Source organism: Neomonachus schauinslandi, chromosome X, assembly GCF_002201575.2.
Source record: "Neomonachus schauinslandi chromosome X, ASM220157v2, whole genome shotgun sequence".
Classification (NCBI taxonomy): Eukaryota; Metazoa; Chordata; class Mammalia; order Carnivora; family Phocidae; genus Neomonachus; species Neomonachus schauinslandi.
In genome coordinates, this window is record NC_058419.1 from 33,256,908 (window position 1) to 33,273,445 (window position 16,538).

The following is a 16,538-nucleotide window of genomic DNA, read 5'->3' on the forward strand; positions in this document are numbered from 1 at the left end:
AGGGAACACAAGCAGGGGGAGAGGGAGAGGGAGAAGCAGGCTCCCCGCGGAGCAGGAAGCCCGATGCGGGGCTTGATCCCAGGACCCTGGGATCACGACCCGAGCCGAAGGCAGGCGCTCAACCGACTGAACCACCCAGGCGTCCCTTCACGGGATTTAAATATGACTTCATTTCAGCTTCCTAAATGCTAAGTATTGTGAACAACCACTCCCACCGTATCAGTGCTAATAACTTAGTATAAACATAACCAAACACTCAAGTATCCATGTGATTTACTTTTTAAAAAAAATGTTTTATTTATTTATTCATGAGAGTCAGAGAGAGAGAGAGAAAGAGAGAGAGAGGCAGAAGCAGAGGGAGAAGCATGCTCCCCGCCTAGCAGGGAGCCCAATGCGGGACTCGATCCCAGGACCCTGGGATCATGACCTGAGCCGAAGGCAGATGCTTAACCATCTGAGCCACCCAGGCGCCCCGATGTGATTTACGTTTTAAGAATCATTTTCATACATAAGCCATCACTATGGCACCCATAGTTTCTTTTTTTTCTCTTTTTTTTTTAGTGATTAGTTCTTTTTTTTTTTTTTAAAGATTTTATTTATTTATTCATGAGAGACACAGAGAGAGAGAGAGGCAGAGGGAGAAGCAGGCTCCCCGCTGAGCAGGGAGCCCGATGTGGGACTCGATCCTAGGACCCTGGGATCATGACGACCTGAGCCGAAGGCAGACGCTTAACCATCTGAGCCACCCAGGCGCCCTAGTGATTAGTTCTTAAACTTAACAGCTGACTTTTCTCAAGGGGCAAGGGGTTTGGAGTCTTTGTGCGTTTCCTTTTGGAAACTTTCAATGGAGGGGAGCCTGGGTGGCTCAGTCGGTTAAGGTCATGATCTTGGGGTCCTGGGATGGAGCCCCGCATCCTCCCTGCTCAGTGAGGGGCCTGCTTCTCCCTCACCCGCTGCCCCTCCCCCTGCTCATTCTCTCTCTCTAGCTCGCTTCCACTCTCTTTCTCTCAAATAAATAAATAAAATCTTTAAAAAAATTTCAATGGAATCTTGGTACAGGAGTAATTGTGACAGCTTAAGAGGTTATGTGCATCTTTCTAAATTTAATGATTTGTTGCTCTGAAAGTCAAACAAGTGAGTCGAACTCTAAATGCCCTCATGCATCACAGGTTCTTAGTCCTGAGAGTTAAGGAAAGGTTTGAGCAGAAAGAAGTGGTGATGGATGTTACTGTCGATTATTCCAGCAGTTCAGCATTATTACAAATTGCTTCCAATAGCCAATGTGGAGAGCAAAGTTCTACGAAAGCAATATTCAACATGCACAGCATACTTTATTCCGTGAGGTTGTCTTCTGGGCCTAGATCTTCTGCTAATTCTACTTGACGCTACAGCCACAAACTGGTAAAACTGAGCAGAGGACATGGCTAGATGACCCCAAATAAAACTGACAGCATTTTCCCATGAGGCACAGTTGTATATGCCGTTAGGTTATATGGTATTGAGGACTTGAGAGTAAAGCAACTGGCTGATGGAACATAAATCTGGCTATATTTAGCAACTACGCTTCTATAATTCATTTGGATTAACATAACATGAACGCAAGAGTATATTACTTCAGGTAAACATAGTGTATCATTTCAGGGACATTTGGGAGGTGACCTGAAAAACCTCACCTACTACTTCCATGACAAAGTAGGTTTCAAACTCCAGATCGATGGAGAAATGAACTTTGGAAGGCTCATCAGTGACTGAAGGCTAACTCTACCCTTTATCCCACCCCACGTAGCTGCCCACCTACAACAGCAATTTTGCCTTGGAGGTCGCGTTGAATGTTTAAGGAGACTTAAACATTAGCTTACTATTTAATGTGACGGAGACATTGGTATCTCCTGCAGGTATGCTGCTCCGACAACCCTTGAGATGCAAGAGAGAAGCATAGAGGTTTTATTAAGAAGTGCAGGGAAGCAGAGATGGCTGTTACTTGGGAAGTCATGCATAGCAACTGCATAGCGTTAATTAAACTAAACTATGTTAGCCCTCTTCTGACTTCTCTAGTACCTACAAATAATTAAGCCATCTCAAATTCTCATTTGCATTGTTTTAAAGATTCTATTTATTTATTTTGAGAGAGAGAGAGAGAGCGCACAAGCAGGGGGATGGGGAGAGGCAGAGGCAGAGGGAGAAGCAGGCTCCCCACTGAGCAAGGAGCCCGAGGCAAGGCTCGATCCCAGGACCCCGGGATCATGACCTGAGCTGAAGGCAGATGCTTAACAACTGAGCCACCCAGGCGCCCCTTGTTTGCATTATTTTAAAGGAGATGCACCACAGCGTCCTAGTTGCTAACCACTAACTCCCCTTACCCAATTCCTGTAGCTCCACCCCCTTTCATTGCAGGATGACCACCTACTCCTCTATTTCTTCCACCAGTCTGGGAGCTCCTTGAAAGCAGGGCTGGTATCTTCTTTGACTTTGTATCTTGGCTCACAATAAGCACCCACCAAACGTGTGTTGAATAAATAAACTCTGATGGAGGCAAGTAGGGAAAGTGAACATCTTTAAACACAAGGCAGACTAAATAGTTGTCTCCTGTGCTTTTAAAAATGCATATTCTATTAGAGAAAGCTGTGAACAAAACAGTCACGACAAAATAATATTCCTGCATTCTTCACATGCAATTGGCCTATTAGCATGCTTTAGCTATCTACTCTTGTTTAATGCTTCAAGATACTACAAAAACTACTCAAGATGTTTGCAGCCTGTCCTTTGAATTTAGCTGAAAGTCAAACAGAAAGGTTTTTTTTTTTTCCAGAAACAGTTTTTACTTGTTACAATTTTGACAATCAAGTAGCACATTTCACCTTTCCAATAGTACACATTAGGCACAAATCGTGCTTTGACAAACCTGCAATTTATAGGTAAAAGTAACGTTTGGAAATAAATGTAAATTGCCCCAAACTAAATTTAGCTATACTTAAATGTTTTATGAAAATTTCCAATAAACACAAAAAAGAAAATAGTACAATAAACACTCATAAACCCACCACCCAGACTGTACATTGATCAGGATTTCCCTGCAACCTGCTTCATCTCTTCTCCCTTTTCTGTCACTTTCCTGAATTATTTTAAAGCAAACCGAGACATCTCATGATTTTGCCCTACATAGCTCTCTTAAGAAATGAGTTCATTTTCTGGAAATACCTCTATTCTATTCTCGAATCCGGCACAAGCTAGATTCTAATCGATCTTTTTTTTCAAGTACCAATATCTATGAGTCACTTAAACCCCAAAGGGTGCCCAATCATGTGTCATTTCCTGGAGGAATATCAAATACTTCCATTTAAAGTAAAGGTTTCTTTCTTCTTTTTGTACTTAATAAAAAAAAAAAAGAGATAAGACCTTAAGGTAATGGCTATTTAAAAATAAGTTAGTAACTTTTCCAATAAAGGAAACATTCAATTCAATTTAGTCAGACTGAAGGCATTCTTTACATTCTTACCAGTCAAGAGTTTTACAGATATTTCACATATGTCCTAATCATATTCTAAAAGCCCCTTTCTCTGTGATGAATACCATATCAAAGCCAAAGATAAAACAACAAAGTGACACCTCTCCTTCTCCCACCAAAAGCCAAGCTTGTATTAACTCCTTGGATTGAAACAGCACACTCTCCTTTACAAAGGTCTAAGCCTGTCTATATTTCCGAAGTAAACATTGACACTTTCCCCAAATATCTGAATAATTCATGAAAAAATACATTTGCGGGGTGCCTGGGTGGCTCAGTCGTTAAGCGTCTGCCTTGGGCTCAGGTCATGATCCTGGGGTCCGGATCGAGCCCCACATCGGGCTCCCTGCTCGGCGGGGAGCCTGCTTCTCCCTCTCCCCCTCCCCCTGCTTGTGTTCCCTCTCTCACTGTGTCTCTCTCTGTCAAATAAATAAGTAAAATCTTTAAAAAAAAAAAAAAGAAAGAAAGAAAAAATACGTTTGCTGCTAAAGAAATTAACTAATCTTCACATCCGAGGGGTATTGTCCTTTCCTAGGAAAATTAACACTGAAGCCAAGGCCAACCTTCAGGTGTGTGCGTGTATGTGTCTCTGTGTGTACTAGACCCACACACATACACACACACATCACAAGGCAAGATCAGACTAGTTAACATGCTTCAATTCAAAACAAAATATTAGGATGCACAACTCAGAAATCACTAGAGATACAATTTTAGCTTAGACTTTGAGCTAAGCTGAAAGCTTATCTGTTAGTCTCTAAAAGTGCCTCCTGCAATGTTACATACCCTGCTTCTATGTTCTCAAATATAGTACTTGTTAATTGAGAAAACACTTCTTACTGCATACACGCATCAGAGTTGGATATCTAGCTCTGCTGAAACAAGGAGAAATAAAACATCTATGATCACCAATGGATGGAAATCCCTGACGAGTTTGTGGGCACCGGAAATCACCATCACTACCATGTCACAATAACAGCACCAAAATTTCAACACCAATGATTTTCAGGTATCTTGTAAAATATAAACAAACAGTAACACAACTTTGTCACAAGTCGTTTCATAAGAGCAGAATACTGGTCTAATCATAACCTATTCTGTCATGACAGCTACCTCATCTTTGCCACAGAATTTTGAAAAACCATTTATGGATCAAAGGCATCAAAGGCATCTGAAATTCTACTCCCCCCGCCCCCCAGATATAAACTAATAGTTTCTGCCATTTAAACCTCTGAGCCTCTAACGTGATAGACACAGGTATATCATTAAGATTGCAAACGCAATTTTTAGAAAGTACAAAGTCCCTAGAATATTCCCCAAATAATGAAAAGGCAGAATATAAAGAGATAATTTTAGATTCTAAAACTTCAAAAATCTTCTCTTATATTTGGTTCTCCTTGAGTAAGTAACGTTTAGAATGCATCTCCAAATGCTTAACTACCCAAACACATAGTAAGAATCTCAAGCTTTTTAAATAAATTTCTGCTTAAATATTCAGTCATCGAGAAGTTAGAGCCTAACAAAATAGTATTAAAATAGTTACCCTTCTGCGACGAGAGCAAACCTGTTTCTTTCTCTCTAGCAGCACTAATAGAAGGAACCTCCCACGCCCAGAAAGCCAATCTGGAAACCCAACATTCTTCTTACAATTGCAACTTTGGAGAGCAAGTCATAACACTTCCTGCTAGAAAAAGAGAACACCCTGACAAAGGAATGATACAATGCTTACGAATCACCTTCCTGACAGCCTCGTGGTATTCTGCCAAATATTAATAAATTCTAACTTTACGAGATGTAGGGAAAAGTTAATTTTTTTTTTTTTTTTAAATTCCAGCTCCACTGAAATCCTGCAAGAACACAAGGGAATTTAGAAGTTGGTTCAGGTCAAATAGCTACAACCCACATACCTATTTAGAACTTGAACATTAGCCAAGTAACCTGCTTATTTTAGAACACATGGAACCAGCTTCTCCCCAGTGCCCAAGTCACTCGTCCATAGGAAAGTACATTACTTAGAAAGGCAAATGAACGGTCTCGGACTACTTGCGTTCTCTATTGTTCATTTCAGTCTATACCTATTCATGCCTTCATACAACATTTATGCTCCATACACTAGGTGTTGTAGCATTTATTGCCAAGGATCTAGGTCTTGTTTTCTTTTGAAAAGGTCAGCTATTGAGTGTGGGAACTGTATTTTCTACAGGCATGGCACATAGGAAGTAAGCCAATACTTGGCTGAACTGAATAATTTTCTATTCAGGGGCAGTACCACAGAGTAGTTAAGGGCTGTGTGAGTCCTTGGGGAAGTTGCTTAAGCTCCTGTGCCTCTATTTTCTCATCTAGGGAGGGTAATAGTAACGACCTCAGGTAATAGTCACTATCTTGTACGTTTGTTGGGATGCTTAAGTGATCTAGTATGCGTTCAAAATTGAGATCATATCCTGGCACATGGTAGGCATTGAGTATGTGATAATTGGTAGTCTTCCTACTGAAATTTGCTTTTAAACCAATCGAGCAATTCTAGTCAGTCAATTGCTAAATTAAGCAAATGGTTCTCTGAGTGCCTTTTAGGGGAGAGAAGAGAAAATCCATAGGGGTGCTGTGCCAGGCTCAAGAGACCATTTCTAATACGGACATGGGGCAAGTCGATCATTTGAAAGGGAAGGGGCACAGCGCAAGCGTCAGGGTCTTAGGAGTCTGCCAGACTTGACTTCTGCATGACCTTGCACAACTACTTAGCTTGTCTGAGCCCTAGGTTCGTATCTATATAGATCGAGCTAATTCCACATACTTCACAGGGTTACTATAATGATTAAAGAATGTCTGGCTCCAGCGAGGTGCTAAGCGGCAGACATTATTATGATCTTTCTGGGATATAACATGCGTAATACCATCTGCCCTATCTACCTAATACGAAGGACAGTGAGATCAGAGACATTCCAGCCCCCCCCCCTTTTTAAAGATTTTATTTATTTATTTGAGAGAGAGAGAGAGCACCAGCCAGGGGGGAGCGGCAGGCAGAGGGAGAAGCAGACTCCCCGCGGAGCAGGGAGCCTGACATGGGGCTCTATCTTGGGATCATGACCAGGGCTGAAGGCAGACGCTTAACCGCCTGAGCCACCCAGGCGCCCCACTCCAGCCCTTTATAAATAATCGAAAGCAAACCAAAGCATTTTCTGACAACATATTGAATTCTCAAAATAAGGAGGCAACTCCGACTGCACTCGCTTGTAAAAAGGTTCAGGGTATTCTCCTGCCCTCATCACTAACTGCCATTAGCGTACCCTGGATTACATTTTGTCTTTTTTTTTTTTTTTAAGATTTTATTTATTTATTTGACAGAGAGAGCAAGAGAGCACAAACTGGGGTAACAGTAGGAGGGTGAGGGAGAAGCAGGCTCCCCGCCAAGCAGGGAGCCCGATGTGGGGCTCGATCCCAGGACCCTGGGATCATGACCTGAGCCAAAGGCAGACACTTAACCATCTGAGCCACCCAGGCGCCCCTACATTTTGTCTTCTTAATGGAAGCACTTTATTTCATCAATCACAAAAACTGCATGAAATATCAAAAAGCAACAAATCCGGAAGAGAAGGAATATAGCGGCAGGAGCCAGAGGATGTGTTTTTCCATCTGTCTCCGTGGCTGACTCACTACGTGAAGCCCCTTCAACGTTCTGGAGTCTTGATTTCTCCATTTGTAAAAGTGAGCACAGCATTATCGGCCTGCAGCCTGCCAGGGAACATAGGACATAGTAAGTATGTCTGGAACACTTGGAGCCAACCGGAAGGAAGGACATACACGTGCGTATTATCATGCATTTTACAGAAAACTGGGGGTGCAATTGCCTCAGGCAAGGTGACAGTATCCGCCTTAGACCCGAAATGGTGGGTTTTCCCAGCCTTACCTTCTCTGCCCCACACTTGTCCCGTCCAACCACTTAGATGGGTCTGTCTCAAGGGCTATGGACCTCTTCAATAATAATGCTACCTGGGACCAGCTTCCCTTGACCTGCCCTTGGCCATCTGGGGGAATGAGTCTCCTTTCTAGCTTAGTGAACTCTAAGGCTAGTCTGTGATCACAGGGAGATCCCGTCAACACCCAGGCTCTGGTTTTAAAGTCTATTGGCAACATCGCAGAACTCAGGTAAACTGCAAAACCTCGTGAGGTTGTGAAAGTTCCCGGGATGGATGGATGGATGGATACTCCCTTCAAAAAGGCCCATCTTCTCCTGAGGAATTAGGAGGCCATTTTCGAAAAGATGGTTCTACCGCCTCAGTAATTGAACCAGTTTTAGTCTGCGGCCCATTTTGTAACCTCAGTGTCTCATCCTCTAAGGTATGTGTGGGTGTGCAGGGCCGGGGTGGGGGGGGCGTGTTGGTGCGTGTGCCTGCGTGTGACTCTTGTGTGGGAACGGAATCTCTGCTTTTACTGTGGGTAGTGAAAGTTGGTGTGGGAACAGAAAATGGCAGGGGTTGTGGAAGACGTTCCACGTTTTTTCTAAGCAGGCCACACAATGAAAACCACATTGGTGCCACATTCCAAATCCACCATGATGCACACTCAGATGGTACAACCAGATCCATAAAGTGAAAAGCTCACACACGCGCACCTGTGGACGGACACACACACACACACACACCCCTAAGGGTGGAAAGGAAGGAAAGAGGCACACCCGAAGTTGCCTGAGAGTTTCACAGATGTATCAGGGTAACTCTCATTCAAACGTCATGCTTTCCACCACACCCAGTACCGAGTATATTCTTTCTATGTGTGACATATACACTGGAGGCCTCTCCCACTGTGCTTAGACACACCTCAGTAACACTGACCTATTGTCCTCTAATGAAACACAGTTTTACCCATCTGCATGCCTTATAAGGTGAACAAACAAATAATAACACTCACAGTGAGTGAAGCTTCAAAGCAAAGGGATCGTACAGAGGTTACAGGCAGGGAACTGCTACTGTATTTTGGACAATATTGGAATGTTTAGGAAATTTATACTAGGAGCAGTTATTAGGTACACGAACTTCCTGCAGCACGGATGTGTCCACTTTAACAATCAAGTGTGTCTGGCTTATGTTATCATTCTTTTCATATTTGAGGCGGACATAAGCTACAAATATATCTTCATTATTTCGGTATTCCAAGGGATGTCTCCTCAACAGTAAGGATGTATTAGCTCTGTATTTGTGTAACAAAGTAATCAAAACCTTAAAATAGGATGTCTTATTATTACACATTAAATTATATACTTTGTCCTAATGCACTAAAACAAAAGGTTGAAATACATAGAAGGTAGTTTTAAGCGTTTGAGTCCTCCAAAAATTGTCAGCTGAACTACAGACAAGTCAAGTAACCGATTTAAAAGACATCTGTTGTGACTACAGTTAACAATACTGAAATGTATATTTGAAGTTTGCTAAGAGAGTAAATTCTAAAAGTTCTCATCATAAGAAAATCTAACTATGTCTAACTAACTATGTGAGGTGTTGGACATTCACTAGCCTTTTTGTGGGGATCATTTCACAATGATGTGAAATGATCGATACATACATCGAATCATTATGTGGTACTCTGAAATTAATGCAATGCAATGTTAATGTCAATTACATCTCAATGACACTGGGGGAAAAAAGCCATCTGTGTTCCGTTCATAGATAGTAAAACCATACAAAGGAACAACTCAGATGCCATACACCTTTCTATTCTGAGGGTCTCATTCAAAAAAAAAAAAAGAAGGAAAGAAGAAAGAAAAGGAAACAGGAGAGGAAAAGGGAAAGGACCAGAAACAACAAAAACTCAACGATTCCTAAATTTTTGGTCTCAGGACCTAAGAACCCCAAAGAGCTTTTTGATATGAGGGTTAGATCCATCAATGCATTTATCATATTAGAAACTACAGCTGGGAAAATTTCAAGGTATTTATTTGAAGTAACAATAAACCATCACATGTTAACATAAGTAACATCTTTAATAAAAATCACTAGATTCCCCCCCAAAATGAGTGGAAAATGTATTGTTTACATTTTTGCAAACTGCTTTATCATTTAACTTAATACAAAGACAAGTGGATTTTCATACCTGCCTCTGCACTCAATGTTGTTTTAGGTTCAAGTGTATTCAGAAAATATGGCCTCGCACAGATACATTGTTGAAAGAAGTATTTTAAGAGCCCTTTCAGATAATTATGGATATTCTTCCTTATAATGCTACACCGAAACTTGAGAAGTGGTAGTTTCTTAAATGTTAGTTACAGTGTGGAATTTGATACCATACAGATGAATTTTTCCTACTGTTACATTAAAATCCATTGGTCTCCCATGCACATTAAATGGGCCTTTTAGGGGTGCCTGGGTGGCTCAGTCGTTAAGTGTCTGCCTTCGGCTCAGGTCATGATCCCAGGGTCCTGGGATCGAGCCCCACATCGGGCTCCCTGCTCAGCAGGAAGGCTGCTTCTCCCTCTCCCACTCCCCCTGCTTGCGTTCCCTCTCTCTCTGTGTCTCTCTCTGTCAAATAAATGAATAAAAGCTTAAAAAAAAAAATGGGCCTTTTACCCATGCCTGATTTTGTAACATCACGCACGGGTCATTTGGAACAATACTGTTTGACTAATGCAGATCTTCCAAATGTTGTCCCACTTCATTTTACAATATCTAACAAATCACTTTAATTAAAAACTCCACTGATCTCAGAAAAATCTATGTATTGACACTTGATGGCTGATGCAAGCTTTCAAAACTTTGAATTTTTGCTTGAGAGCTCTAATTTTATCCTTGGCAACAAATACTCTCAGTTGTTTGCCTTGTAGTAACAGGCACACTTGGTTCATTTTTAAAAGTTTTTAAGTAATCTCTATACCCAATGTGGGTTTGAACTCACGACCCCGAGATCAAGAGCCGCATGCTCTCCCGACTGAGCCAGTGAGGTGCCCCTCACTTGGTTCATTTTTGATAAGATATCTGCCAAATACTCAGGTCTGAATAATCAGTTAGTGTGTCATTCACTCTTTCAGTAAAAACAGTTTTCTATTTTGAAAAGATGCGGCTAATTTAGCTTGCAACTCAAACAACTGCACACGTACTTTTCCTCAGGACAACCAGTGTCCATCCAGCAGAAAAACTTTAAATATTAAAAGATATATGCCCAAGAGTTCAGAGTTAATAAAATTAATGTTTCCTGCTTCATTAAGGACATTCATAAGTGAAAGCCATGTTGTAGGTCTTTAACTCTAAGGGTATGGGGTTGAATTTCGTGACGACTAATACAGGGCGGTGCCGCTGCTTTGCGTCTTGCTAAGGCACCAGGTAGTTTTACCACCATTGCTTTGGCACCTGTGGTGCAAATGTCAACAAAGATGAAAAAGCAAGTAACATCTTAGTATCAGTATGCAAGTAATTTTGATCCCCAAGGGCCCGTAGGCCAATGCTTTTTTAGAGAACTGGTGCTTTATTTAGTAACATTTCTCATGAAGTCATCGAATTTTAGAGAGACAAAACACATAAAGCGTGTAGGGTTTTTTTTTAAGATTTATTTATTTTAGAGAGAGAGAGAGAGAGCATGAGCGGGAGGGGCAGAGGGAGAGGGAGAGAGAATCTGAAGACTTCGCACTGTGTGTGGAGCCCGACGTGGGGCTCGATCTTATAACCCCGAGATCACGACCTGAGCTGAAACCAAGAGTCAGATGCTCAACCGACTGTCACCCAGGCACCCCAGGTGTGTAGGTTTTGACAAGAAATTTCAAAACTGAGACTACAATTACCAGAATTGCATGGATAGGTTTTCATGCGAGTTCTGTGGCTGCTGAATTATGAAGAAAATTAATGCATTGATATCAATTCTGAGGGGACCATTATACAGCTTATCCATTCCAAGCCACATTTTGCAGAATGAGGTCCATGTCTGTAAGACATGAATTTACCATGATAGTGTAGTTGAGAAACTTTTAATAAATTTTTAAATTAAGAATGGCAATATATTTGTTACAAAATTGTTTCAAAATACCCAGCTCATGGGTGGCAAATCAGATTTTTCTTCTGATAAACAGTTAAGTGTTTCTCTGACATAAACTAAAACACAAAGAAAGGGTTTGAAAGTTAAAGTCTGTGTGAAATGCATAAAGTATTACTATATTAAAATATTAAAAACTAAGGGCACCTGCCTGGCTCAGTCAGTGGAGCATGTGACTCTTGATCTCAAGGTCGTGAGTTCAAGTCCCACATTGGGCCTAGAGCTTACTTTTAAAAAATAAAAATAAAAAAATAAAATATTAAAAACTAGGTGTGCTGTGGGGTGCCTGGGTGGCTCAGTCGGTTAAGCTTCCGACTTTTGGTTTAGGCTCAGGTTGTGATCTCATGGTTTGGGATGGAGGCGCATGTTGCATGGCTCTGTGCTCAGCAGGGAGTGTGCTTCTCCCTCTCCTTCTGCCCCTCTCCCCACTCGCACGTGCACTCTCTCTCAAATAAACAAATCTTTAACTAAATAAATACATAAAAATTAATTTTTTCATTTTATTTTTTTAAAGATTTTATTTCTTTATCTGTCAGAGAGAGAGAGCACAAGCAGGGGGAGTGGTAGGCACAGGGAGAAGCAGGCTCCCCGCTGAGCAAGGAGCCCGACGTGGGGCTCGATCCCAGGACCCCAGGATCATGACCTGAGCCGAAGGCAGATGCTCAACCCACTGAGCCACCCAGGCACCCCAAAATTAATTAATTAAAACTAGATATGCAGTAGTACTTATGCATAATATACGGGGTATTTTAAAGTAAATCCCAAACAACAAATAAAAAGGAAGGCGAGAGAAAAGATGAAATAAGAACATCAAATTTTGATGACTGTTAAAGCTAGGGGGGGTGTAATTCACATATGCTATTTTACTTTGTATGTTTGAGAATGTCCATGAAAATACACAAAATTCCATGTGCTTAGAAGAGAGTATTCAGTACACTGGCAAGCAAAAATAAAATTCCTGCCTCATATTCATTCACTGAGACAAATATCAAATGAGCATCCGCTCTGTAAAAGGCACTGTACTTGATGGCATCAGGAAATATAAAGGCTATGAAACATGCCTTTCACACACAAAGGGCTCACTCAGAGCATCTGTGTCCATATATGTCATGAATTCCCTAAAATGGTTATAATGGCATCTTATGCCACGGCCATCCTCGGGGGGGGGGGGGGGGACCTATCCTATTGCAAAGCACACATTGGGCCCACCGAATTGCCAGTCATCACAATGCAATTTGCAGAAAAGAGAAAGGACAAACAGCAGGAAAAGAAAATACAAACAGAAACTGAGACACGAAGAAACGAGAGAGCCTCTCTGGTGTTGCTCTCTAAAAGGAAACGAACGAGGGATGTGAGCGAATATGGGCATGACCACATCATGTTTCCACCACAAAGCCATCATCTTATTTCGCTGCAGGACAGGAACCATCATGTCATATCCTTTGACTCAGCTCTTGTACAACTCACATAGGCAAAAATAACTGAGCAATACATTCATTTTCCATGGAGAACGCTAAGTATTCTAGAATCCTTCAAATGACTGAAGGCAACGTTTATAAATGCCATACGTTAGGGCTACTGTGTCCTTTTCACCCCCTCCCTCCACACGAATTAAAGCCCATCCTGAAGAATAAATCCACACGTTAAACTAGTAACATTCCTCAGTTACTCAAGGGATCTGATTATAACATTAATAAATGAAAAATAAAAGTGACAAGCAAAAAATCAATTATTTCCTTATCAGGTTCCAGCTTCCTGCCATGGATTCCAAACAAATTGTCAATTTTTCCCCTATTCCAACTTCAGATAAAATGTGTAAGAGTTCTCGAGACTTATGCAATGAAAGTCTTCAAAAGCTGAGAGTATTAAATGATTTAAAATTGCTCTGCTGCTTCAATATTTAATATTTATTAAGCTCTAGGAAGGCAGTGATTTGTCTGCTTTGTTTACCAATCTATCTCAAGCATCTAGAACAGTGCTTGGCACACATAATATATGACAATGACATTGCATCCAAAAGGAATTAAATTCGGGGCACTTGGGTGCCTCAGTCAGTTAAGCATCTGCCTTTGGCTCAGGTCATGATCCTGGAGTCCTGGGATCAAGCCCCACATCTGGCTCCCTGCTCAGGGGGGAGCCTGCTTCTCCCTCTCCCCGCCTGCTCACGTTCTCTTTCTCGCTATCTCTCACTCGCTCTCTCGCTATCTCTCGCTCGCTCTCTCGCTATCTCTCGCTCTCTCTCAAATAAATAAATTAAATCTAAAAAAAAAAAAAAGAATTAAACTCATTTGCTATGGTGGTTTATTACATAACCAAGAGCAAACTTTTAGCGCTTGTAATGCAAAACCAAATATACACATAAAAGGTATCTACTCTTGTCACATTGGGTGACTCTACAAAATAAGAGGATTTCTGAGAGCTAATCTGGCAAAACAAACTGTAGGTGACATCTTCCCAGTGGCACCGAATCCACGATCATAATGAAATATGAAAGGAAGGATTCTTAAAGTTCTCTGCTTTTAGGAAATAAAGGCCCTTCAGAGGAAAGAAGTGGAATGGAAAGTAGAAGGAACTCTGAATTTTATCGACTGTTCCCTCAAATTTACCACACAAAGAAAGAAAAATCTCACTTAGCTGTCAAGACACCATTGCTGATAGTTTTCTAAACTTTAAAATGAGTACTTTTCAACCTCACAAGGAATACTGAAACCTTCAAAAGAAGCGCGGCCTTAGCATTTCCTGCCTGCCTGCCCTAGTCCAAGATTAACCTTGTCAGTTCTTAGGAAGAACTATAAAACCCCTTTAAATGACTAATTCAGATGAAGTGGTAACATGAAGCAGTAGTTTATAAAACGCTGGTTTCTACTTGTTACCAGATGTTGCCCTCACTTCAAAGTGTTAAATGCATTCATGAAGGGGTTCAGATATATTTGCATGTGAAATATTTTCTGACTTCCACTATTACCGTGGAGACATGTTCCCAGAGAAAAATTGTTGCCTCATTGTCTAATAAAACATCTTTAAGGTTGCCAATATTCACTTTAAGAACCACCAAGTACTCTAGGTGAATCTAACCCTTCAATGTAATTCTTGCAAGCACCTACATACATTTTCAAAACACAACACAAATTAATTCCATTTCATTGGGAAGTTTGCCATGAACAGCCAGCTTAAAGGTCTAGCTTAAAAATCCAAATTTCTGTGTATGTATGCTTTTGGAATTTTTTAGGCAAGTACACAGTCCCCAGCTTTACCCCACGTACCAGGTTCCTTTACTAGGTATCATTCAACAATTGCACAAAGTTTTCTGCTTCTATCCATTCTTTTATGGTTACTTTCTTTGGTTATGTTGCCATTAATTTTTATTAGCTTAATTAAAAGATTTTTTGCATCTCCACAGAGAGTTTAATTCAACAACAATGGTCGCTATTTTCCACACATAATGGTCATTTGTTAAATTTAGCCCAACACAGAATCCTGAACACAATGTAGGGTTATCCTTAAGACTGGCTGCAAAAATACTGTGGTCTCATAGAGTGTTCTCTGCCCTTACTATTCAAACATGTGGGAGATGCCCCATAAACATTATTAATTATATTTTTGCTGAGATGCCCCAATTTTATTTCTTTGAGAATGAAGTTGAATCCATAAACATTACACTATGCTGGCTCCGGTTTTTAGAGACCAAATTATAACTGACCAGTGCTGCTTGCTCAATATTTTATTTGGCAATCTGTTAGCTGCTACAGCTAAAAAGTCTCCTTATAATTCTGCCACAAAACAAATGGCTTGTATGGCCTTCACTTGCTAAAAATCATATTGTTAGCAAAAAGTCACCCACACCAGGGTAACTTCTTCCCTCTCTCAGTTTATCCCTCTCCCTGGTACTATGTTACCTCAGAAGTTGGCTAAAGCCGCTAGCAGTGTTCTTTTGATGGGGTAGACTGTCATAGGCTTAATGATTCTGAGAATTCACTGCTTTATTTTTTTTGCATTTTTTAAAAGATTTTATTTATTTGAGAGAGAGAGAGTGAGTGAGCACACGAGCAGGGGAGAGGGGCAGAGGGAGAGGGGGAGGCAGGCTCCCCGCTGAGCAGAGAGCCCGATGTGGGGCTCGATCCCAGGACCCTGGGATCACGACCTGAGCCAAAGGCAGACGCTTAACTGATTGAGCCACCCAGGCGCCCCTGAGAATTCACTGCTTTAAAGAATGCACTTTTAAGCCTCTCATTAGACCAAATAGATACAAACAAACGCAGATAACCTCTATGTGAAAAAAGAAATTGGAATACCCGTTTATGACGGGCACCATTTCATTGCATTCTTCCTTAAATTACATGTTTTTTTCGATTACAGGGAAGGTTATGGTGCAGCCGTGGCCATTACCTAAACAAAGTTCGGTGTAGGTGAGGGGGAGAAACAATGGCTGATATTAGTGGTGGTAAAATTCACTATAATGATTACACTAAAACTATGAGCCATAGGCTCTAACTTAGGGAAGTTTTCATTATTGAGAAGTTAATTCTGCTAGCTGTATTTAAGGTAGTATAGTTGGACTGTGATTTTCAAATTCCTGTCTAAGCCTAACCATTTAATACCACATACATAATGTTATAGGCCACCAGTGATATATTTTGTTAAAACAATAAAAGCCGATCTAGAATATAAACAGGATGGGAAAGATAGCCAGAGGTTTTTTGGTGTTTCCACCCTGAATCATTAAGCAGAAAGAAGGGTGGAAAAGCTTTATCTTGAGAAAGCAAGACAGAAATGAAAGCATGATCTCATTCACTTTCCCTCACCCAAAAGCAACAAGGTGACATTTTCTCTTCCATTCTTCTTCAACCCTAATCAATTTAACAGTCCCCTTCTTTTTTTCTTACACCTAAGAGTAAGTTTCCAAGTGTCCTATTTAAATTAAGAGGTTTACCAGATTCTTTTTGTAATTTTTAAGACTTTCTTTTGCAGAATCAAAGATCAAAGCAGGAGAATGCACAAAAGTTTTCATTTAAAACTTTTGATTTAC

At 40.9% G+C, this 16,538-nt stretch overlaps 1 protein-coding gene across 10 annotated transcripts in view; it reads right to left on the reverse strand.

Moving 5' to 3' along the window:
* PLS3 (plastin 3) overlaps positions 1-16,538 on the reverse strand; it is an 80,378-nt gene that overhangs the window by 47,506 nt on the left and 16,334 nt on the right. For 5 of the 10 annotated variants that reach the window (XM_021686763.1, XM_021686745.1, XM_021686733.1 and 2 more), the window contains exon 1: positions 5,046-5,159. The exons of 2 other annotated variants lie outside the window; for them this stretch is intronic. The gene's annotated coding sequence lies outside the window, so the exon portion shown is untranslated. Of the gene's footprint in view, positions 1-2,360; positions 2,381-4,342; positions 4,407-5,045; positions 5,161-16,538 lie in introns of those variants that run through there. 3 more of the 10 variants (XM_044911958.1, XM_021686771.1, XM_021686779.1) reach the window with 3 other exon arrangements.